We start from the raw sequence: 9,398 nt of genomic DNA on the forward strand, positions 1-9,398 counted from the left end.
GGATATATTACCACAAGTGGGATTGCTGGGTCAAGTGGCAGTTCCATTTTTTTAATTTTTTGAGGAAACTCTATACTGTTTTCCACAGTAGCTGCACCAGTCTGCATTCCCACCAGCAATGCATGAGGGTTCACTCTTGTTCGCATCCTAGCCAGCACTTGTTGATTTATTGATGATAGCCATTCTGACAGGTATGAAATGATTGTGGTTTTAAATTTCATCTCTCTGATGATTAGTGACATTGAACATTTTTTTCATCTGTCTATTGGCCATCTGTGTGTCTGCTTTGGAGAAGTGTCTATTCATGTCCTTTGCCCATTTTTTTAAATTGGATTGTTTGTCTTCCTGGTATTGAGTTGTATAAAGTCCTTATATATTTGGAAATTAACCCCATACTAGGTGTCTCATTGGTGAATATATTCTCCCATTCAGTGGATTCCTTTTTCGTTGTGTTAATGGTTTCTTTTGCTGTGCAAAACTTTGTAGTTTGATGTAGTCCAACTTGTTTATATTTTCTTTGTTTCCCTTGCCCTAGGAGATGTGTCTAAGATTTTACTGCCCGTTTTCTTCTAGTATTTTTATGCTTTCTTGGCTTACACTTAAGTATTTTTTTCCATTTTTAGTTTATTCATTTATTATTTTTAATCCTCAACCAAAAATATTTTTCCCATTGATTTTTAGAGAGAGTAGAAGGGAGAGGGAGAGAGACAGAGAGAAAAACCAATGTGAGAGAGACACATCGATTGGTTGCCTCCCATATGCCCTGACCAGGGCTAGGAGCTTGCAACCAAGGTACTTGCCCTTCACCGGAATTGAACCCAGGGCCCTTCAGTCTGCAGACTGACACTCTATCCCCTGAACCAAACCAGCTAGGGTCAGTTTATTCTTTTATATGGTGTAAGTTGGTTATCTAGTTTCATTTTTGGGGGGCATGTACCTGTCTAATTTTCTTAGCACCATTCATTTATTGAACAGACAGTCTTTACTCTAGTGTATGCTCTTTCCTTCTTTTTCAAATATTAATTGACCATAAAGGCATAGGTTTATTTCTGGGCTCTCTGTTCTATTCCACTGATCTATATGCATGTTCTTGTGCCAGTACCAGGCTGTTTTGAGTAAAATAGCCTTGTAGTATATTTTGATTGCAGGTATTGTGATCCCTCCAACTTTGTTCTTTCTCAATATTGCTGAGACTATTTGGTGTCATTTTGGTTCATATACATTTTTGGAATATTTTTTCTAGATCTATGAAATATGCCATTGGTATTTTAATAGGAATTGTGTTGACTCTATAGATTGCTTTGAGTAGTATGGACATTTTAATGATGTTAATTCCTCCAATCCATGAACACAGTATATGCATCCACTTGTTTGTGTCTTCCTCTATGTCTTTCTTCAATGGCCTATTGTTTTCCAAGTACAGGTTGTTTACCTCCTTAGTTAAATTTATTCTAAGGTATCTTATTTTTTGTTGCATTAGCAAATGGGATTGTGGGTGTGTGTGTTTTTTGTTTGTTTTTTTTACATTTCTCTTTCTGATAGTTCATTATTGGTGTATACCACTGTTTTCTGAATATTAATTGTGTATCCTGATACTTTGCCAAATTGATTTATTTATTAGATCCAGTAGTTTTTGGTGGAATATTAAGGGTTTTCTATGTAAAATAACATGTCAGGGAGAGGTACTGAGATACTTGTTCAAAGCAGAGCAAGGCCAAAATATAAGTCTCCTGACTTATAATCCAGTGCACTTTCCTCCAGTGCATGACTGGTTTCCATCATGCTATGAGATTTATTAATGACTAGAGGCCTGGTGCACAAAATTTGTGCACTCAGGGGGCAGGGATCCCTCAGCCTGGCCTGAGCCCTCTCGCAGTCTGGGAGCCCTTAGGGGTTAGGCCTGCTCCCCGCAGGTGGACATCCTTAGCACTGCCATGGAGGTGGGAGAGGCTTCCTCCACGGTTGCTGCTGTTGCTAGCCATAAGCCGGCTTCTGGCTGAGTGGTGCTCCTCCTATCAGAGCGTACTGACCACCAGGGGGCAGCTCCTGCATTGAACGTCTGCCCCTTGGTGGTCAGTATGAATCATAGCAACTGGTAGTTCTGCTGTTGGGCTGAAACCAGCTCTCTGACATCCCCCAAGGGGTCCTGGATTGCGAGAGGGTGCAGGCCAGGCTGAGAGACCCCCACCAATGCACAATTAGGGCCAGGGAGGGATGCAGGAGGTTGGTCAGGCGGGGAGGGACCGTGGGAGGGCTCCAGGGTGTGTCCGGCCCATCTTGCTCAGTCCCGATCAGCCAGGCCCCAGCAGCAAGCTAACCTACTGGTTGGAGCATCAGCACCCTGGTGGTCAGTGCACATCATAGTGAGCGGTTGAGTGGCCTTAGCATATCATTAGCATATTACACTTTGGTTGAATGGCCGACCAGATGACCAGACACTTAGCATATTAGGCTTTTATTATATAGGATAAACAAGTCTCAACTTCTTGAACACTTTAAATATAACTACTCAAATCTGAGTTACAGCTCCTCTTTGAGTAGACGAAATGGTGGGAGAATGGATCAGAGGGCATTTTAGAAAGACACTAGAAAAAAAATAAGTCAAGATCTTAATAAGAATCTAACCATAAGGTAGATGGTATGTAGATTATATTTTTCTTTTTATCTCTTTTATTTGCATACCATAAAAATTGGGGTGTAGTTAGTTCTGTAATTCTGTGGTGCAAAGAACAGTTTTACCTCTTCTGTTTATTGCTACCCTAGATGTTACAAATTCTAATTTCTATGGTGTCTTTCATTTTCGTATAAACTGCTACTAATATTATTATACAGCTCTACGTTTGCAGTGGATTCTTAGAAATATATTCAATGAACTATTTTCAAATTCAAGTCCAGGGACCTGTCTCCCTTACCAACAGAAGTCCTAATAAGCTATGGCTAATCTTTGAATCACTTAAATTAAAATAAGTGCTTCAAAGCAAAGTCACAATTTTTACATGAGATATTTTGAGGTCCTATTATAATAAAGGCATTCTTAGATATGCTGTGCTAAAATAAAGCCCACCACTTAACCATCAGAACAGGACAAATTCTTTTTTCCAATTACCATCTATTTTACCCTTCCCTCCTCACTCCTAGCACTTTAAAATTGCATATCACCTGCTAAAAGAATCTCATTCCACATAGAATCTCTTCTTTAAATAGCTTTGGGATGTACTAATATGCATTGTACAAGAGGCTGTCACCTTGCTGTCTTTACTCATATTCTGCTCTCAGGGAAAAGCTACTATGAACTGTTTGATTTGGATAATTTTCAAAGCCCTAGTTGCTTTTAAGCTTTATAAAAGGAAAAATGCCTCAGTGGCTTGTGTAAGGCCAACCAAGAAGACTGCTGATCAATTTTCACACATCTCTATAGAATATGTAGTTGGACAATATTTCTTTCTGTCGTGCAGATTGAAAGAATGAAACTATCATCGTTAATATGAATTATTCTGGTGTCTAAAAGAAAACTGGAGGCTTGCAGAGGAAATGAAATCTTCTGACTTTCCCTAGACTCAAATTAGTTTGGTGTGAATTTGACCTAAATTAGATATTTCTAGAAAAACCAAGCTAAGGCTTTTCTATTTGCCCTTTCTGGGTTTGAAATAGAAAACGGAGTATAAAAATTTCAATCCTTGAGATCTAGTCAGAGTCATTTCCCTCCTCTCTGTACCCCTTTCTGACTTTTTTCCCCTTTGGAGTAAAAAAAAGGGAAATTTATTACACTAGACAAAACAAAGTTAGCCTGGGAAATGAAAGAAAGAATGGAATTGGGAAGGGGTGGTAGAAAATGACATCATATCCAGAATTAAGTTATAGCAAAGGAAAAGCTCATCTCAGTCACCAAGGAGGAGGGCTCAATGTCCTAGACTAACTGTCCTAATCTTGACACTGACATTAATATCAGAAAGAGTGCAGTAAGGCAGGGGTGCTGTACCTTTATGTATGAACTCATAACACATTTATGTTCAAGCTCCTGGTTCATATTTAATATCTGTAACATGAACGAAGGATGCAGCATCCTAAGCTGGCTGGAAATTTTACAGAAAAACAGAAACATAGCTGTTTTAAAATACAATTTGGTGTATAGTAAGTCCCCATTTAATGCTGTCATTAGGTTCTGCGACTTTAAGTGAAATGACATATAATTAAACCTATTTTACCATAGGCTACTTGATATAAACAAGAGTTAGGTTCCTATGGCATCTCATCAATGTTATAACAAAACAATGTTGAACAAAACTTTGAGAACCTGCTATATAGACCTTATATGCAGTTGCCATATCTATTGTTTTTCATTTCAGAAGGAAATGTAGGAAATAGACCATCTCTTCTTTTAAGTAGTATATGTATTTTTAAAATTACAGTATACTAAGATCAAGAAATCGTTTGGGGTTTGGAGATTTAATCCCAGCTTCAACACTTACTAACTTAAAAGTCTTGAATAAGCCATTTGAGTTTCTAAACATCAGTTTTCTTATTTGTCACAGGATAAACTGTTTTGTGGTAATCAATTTAAATAATGGGTGTGATATTGCTATATGAACCAAAAAATGCTAGGAAAATAAGAGGAATAATATATGAGAGACAAACACCTTTCTGAGACGCTCAAGTGTTCCACATACATGGTCACTTACTCTTCTATCTCTGGCAACACTCAGATGGAAAAAAAATAGCAAAGGAAGGGAACCAGGTATAAATATACCATAGGCAGAGAGAGAGAGATTTAAGAATTATTTCACAATAACACACAGCAGCATTGGTTGAAAACTTATATGGGAAGTTCAATATATGTGGGGATCTGCAGAGTTTCATTGCAATGAATTCCTTTGGAGGTTTGTGATTTTAATAAACTTAAAAGGTGATGAAAACAAATGGTAATCCAAATGAGAGAGGAAAAACCTAAATCTAAATAATAGATAACAGTATTAGAGTAGAGAATATACAAGTAATACCAGAAGGGAATAACAGTTGAAATTTATTGAGCACATACTATAAGCTAGGAACTGAGCTATAATTTTATCTTCCTGGTATTTCTTACATATTTATGTATATACTTATGGACCAATTTTTTCTAGTATTCAACCAATAACAATGTATCTAAGCCATCTCTTTGTTGTGTGTGTGTGTGTGTGTGTGTGTGTGTGTGTCTGTGTCTGTGTGTGTAGGTCCTTTAAGGACAACCTCTTACTTTGTCATGTAATATGGGTCCGTGGTAGGCAGTTAGACAACCATGAGCAGAGCAAGGACGATGGGCCAGGTACAGACGGTCACCAGGGTGAAAAACCCCGAGTGCCTAACAATGAGCAAAACTGAAAAAACAAGTATCTTGTCCCCAGGATAAACTTTCCTCCCCTAACATATTGCTGGTAATGTGGTTTAGACCTCCTGACCCTTCATATCACTGGTCATGAGGTTTGGACCCTCCCTTGACCTTTCCTTCCCTGGCATGTTGCTAGTCATACAGTAGACCCCCTTAGAGGTAGAACAAACAAGGGAGCTGGAGAATAAGCCCTTAAGCATGAAGTCCTCAGGACAATGAGGTTTTGACCTGCATCAAATACATCTAGACCTCAGTTGTGTTTCAGCTCTAGGCCCCAAAAAAAGCAGCAAAATCAGATAAACAATGCCATAGCTGACCTCAGGACCAGCTGCATTGAATAATGACAACTTGCCCTGTTGCTGTCCAATCAGTAGAGACCACAACCCTGAAAAGACACACCTAGAAACCTGAATGTTCTATAAAACCTTCCCCTGAGACCTCCAAATAAATACCCTCAAGATGAAGGACCCAGTGCAACTCTCTCTATGGAATATGCCCATGTCTTTCCCCATCCCCTTTTCCTTCCCTCTTCCCCAAGGAGCACTTTCCTTGCCTCTCTCCTTCTCCCAAGTTCCAAGGGCTCTTCTTTTGCCTCTGTAAATTGTTTTCTGAGCCCATTTCTTCTAACTCTGTGACTTTCTAAATAAATTGTCTCTTATTGTTTGATTCTTGCCTTTGAATTCTTTCTTAGCCAGAACACAAATACCAAGGTTGTTGCACCAAGGTCTGGTCTGACTCCACTAGTCTAACATCTGGTGCCGTTTTACTGCCAACAGGTCCAGATACCAAGTACATAACCAATAAATAGATAATGAATTGGATTACCAGAATCCTTGCCAACTGAAATTCTCACATACAAGAGAAGGGAGAAAGATTAAAAGCATCAGAGAAGGTCATAAAGTAGAAGTAAGAAAGGACCCAAGTGTCAATATGTATATAATATTGTAGGTGGATGAAACTGAGACAGGCCAGTAAGCCAGGAAAAGTGGAATAGGGAAACTGAAACAGATCAGATAGCTGAACAAACTAGCAAAGCAATTTACAGCAGATACAGAAGATCACCTCCCTAGAAATAACATCTAGGTCTCAGTTGTATTTCAGATCCAGACCCAGAAAAGCAGCAACACCAGGTAGGTGACAGGGGGACCAGCTGTGATGACTGATGATCCCCTGCCCTGACACTGACCAATCATTGAAGGCCATGGCCCTGAAGGAGTACACCTAGAAAACTGATGAATATTCTGCTAAAACCCTCCCCTGAAACCTCTTCTAAGTTTCCTGTCTGGAAAAGAGAAATAAAAGTCTCAAGACAAAGGACCCAGCACATGTTCTCCCTCTGGGCAGCAGCCCCCGCCATTCCCTTTGCCCTCTTCTCCCACTTTCCCCCCACAGATGTGCCTCTTCTATTCTCTATGAAACTCCACAATACTGCAACTTTGGGAGCAATGGGGAGTGGCAGCTCATCACAGGCTGATCCTCTGAACTAGTTCCCAAGGCCCCCTTTTTTCTGACTTCCCAGAGAGTTAGGGCAGCCCAGCCTAACTTCTCCCTTTGTTTCTTCTATGCTACGCTCTTTCTTGTTTTACATCCCCAGCTTTAATAAATGTTTCCTCATGATCATCTGGACTCGTAATTTTTCCTGCATGTAGTCAAGAATCCACACACTACCAGCTGGCCCTAGGCAGACCGGCCAAGGGCCAGGTCCCCTTTCCAGTAACAAAAGGAAGATTTTACAAATGCCTGGGTAGTACATTACATCTAAACTTTTCTTCAAAAATATTTAAAGGCATAACAACTCTAAACACAATGATTTTAAAATACTTTATAGTTGTAGAGTGAGATTGGAGGGACTCTCACTTAGAGGATTCCGGATACTAAGACCCACTTTAAAATCTAGACCAAACTTAGATCTAAGAGCTGCAGCCCAAGGAAATACTTCCTAAAAATTACATGTTGGGTTCCTATCAATAATAGGTACATGTCAAGATGTGCTGAACATCTGTTGCTATATATTTTTATAAGTGTTCTCTTATATAGTCTTTGGTAATGTTAAAAACTTGATAATTTTAATCACTGTATTGTTAAGGGAATATTTAAATGTAAAATAGCATCAGCACCATTTCCCTAAACTTTTAAATGGGAGAACTAAGGATATAGGAAATAGCATCCCTGTCCTGACTAGAAGCTAAATAAATCATAGTAGATAAATAACTCATAAGAATAAATTTCAAGTTGGAGTGATTTTAAGAAGGAACTAAGAAACAACATTGAGTGAACTCTAATATGTCAAGTAATGTATTGAGTACCTTACCTATGTTATCTCATTTAATCCTTATAGTAAGTCTGTAATGTCAATACTATTCCACCCTCCATTAAACAGATGAAACTGAAGCTTGGGTTAAATCACTTATCCAAGAACATAGGTTTTTTAGTGACTAAACTGGGATTCAAACCAGGGTCTAATATGATGCCAAAGCCTCTGTCTTGTCTACTACATTTGCTGCTGACACTCTACAAAAGCAGTATTATTACAATGGATATGGGAGTGCTACATTTTCCTCAGAAGGATGGCAGAGTTTCCTAACACCAGGCTGTTTTTTATACCAACCCCTCCCATGGGCCATACAGGAAGAGAACCCAAATTATCACACATAAGAGATCCCAGCTCCTCTCTCTGTGTAAGGTTTTAATCAGAGCCAGTTTCTAGTTTTTATTGGAATAGTCTTTCTTAGGAACAGTAATAAGAAATTTTGGGTGATAGAGGTGTCACCCATCTACTTGGACCAACTAAAAGCAGAGTGTTTTATGGGAAGCACAATAGGAAGATTTCTCAAAGGGACATTTCTGAAGCTAAAAGTCCAGTGCTTACTTTTGCAACTCAAAATTATTTAGGAGCTTTCTATATCACTGGTATTCAACTAGCATAAAAATCTCACTTTAGTAAGTAAGGTATTAAAAAACCTGCTGGATTATTCTGGAAAGCTTTATATTAATAAAAGGTGGATAAGTTATTCATATCAATCATATAGTTACCTTAAGACTAGGATACATTGATGTTAGGCTCAAAAATAAATCCCCTTAGAAGTCATCGTATTTCTTTTTTATGCAGTTTTTATTGTTTTATAAATAATACATGACCATGACTTTAAAAGTCAAAGAAAGAAAAACAGCAGCCCACCTTCTCACACCATCTCTACCTCAAGTACTATTCCCCAGGCTAAGAGCTTTCAACTCTTTTAGATGTTGTTTTTGATATTTACCTTACTATTTGTAAATAACATGCTTATACTTGCATTTCTTAATTTTTAGTTTTGGATATTATCTCTTGACTTTTTAGTTTGGCATATGAGTAATACTCTTAATCATCATCTTAAACATCACTTTTCCATTTGTTTGATGCTTTAACTGGCTATAATTTTTAGGTTGGAAATGATTTTGATTTTGAATTTTGAAAATATTTCTCCAATTTTATCTACCTTCCAGTGTTCCTGTTGAGAAAATGTATTCTTGTTTCAAATACTTTGTGTGTCTCCTTCTTTGTTTTTCTGTTTGCTTGTTTTGTTTCCTCAGGGAAGCTTTAAGAATTTTAGTTATCCGAAATTTCATAATAATTTGCCTTGGTGTAAGTTTTCTTCCATTCATTATATTTGGTTGGCACTTTCATTATGGAAATTCATGTCTTCACTTATAGGAAATTATATTTTATTAATAATTGCCAGCCTTGTGATTACTTTTCATGCATTTATGGAAGTTGTATTGTGATGAAGTAGGACCTCCTGAACTGATGTGTTTTCCTATTGTGGACAAAAAAAAAAAGTGCTACATACTAAACCTGACAAGCTCAGGGGAAGCCTGCATGGCAGCTTTACAAACTCAGAGACCTAAAGTTACTACATAGGATGGTCTCAAATGAACACTTTCTAACTAAAAGTAGTTCTTGGCAGAGAGTCATGTCTTAGGCCCATATTTTTCCCTAACAAAGATCAATCTGCTCAAAATATTGATCTTTGTTAGGGAAAAATATGGGCCTAAG

Source organism: Myotis daubentonii, chromosome X (assembly GCF_963259705.1).
Source record: "Myotis daubentonii chromosome X, mMyoDau2.1, whole genome shotgun sequence".
NCBI lineage: Eukaryota > Metazoa > Chordata > Mammalia > Chiroptera > Vespertilionidae > Myotis > Myotis daubentonii.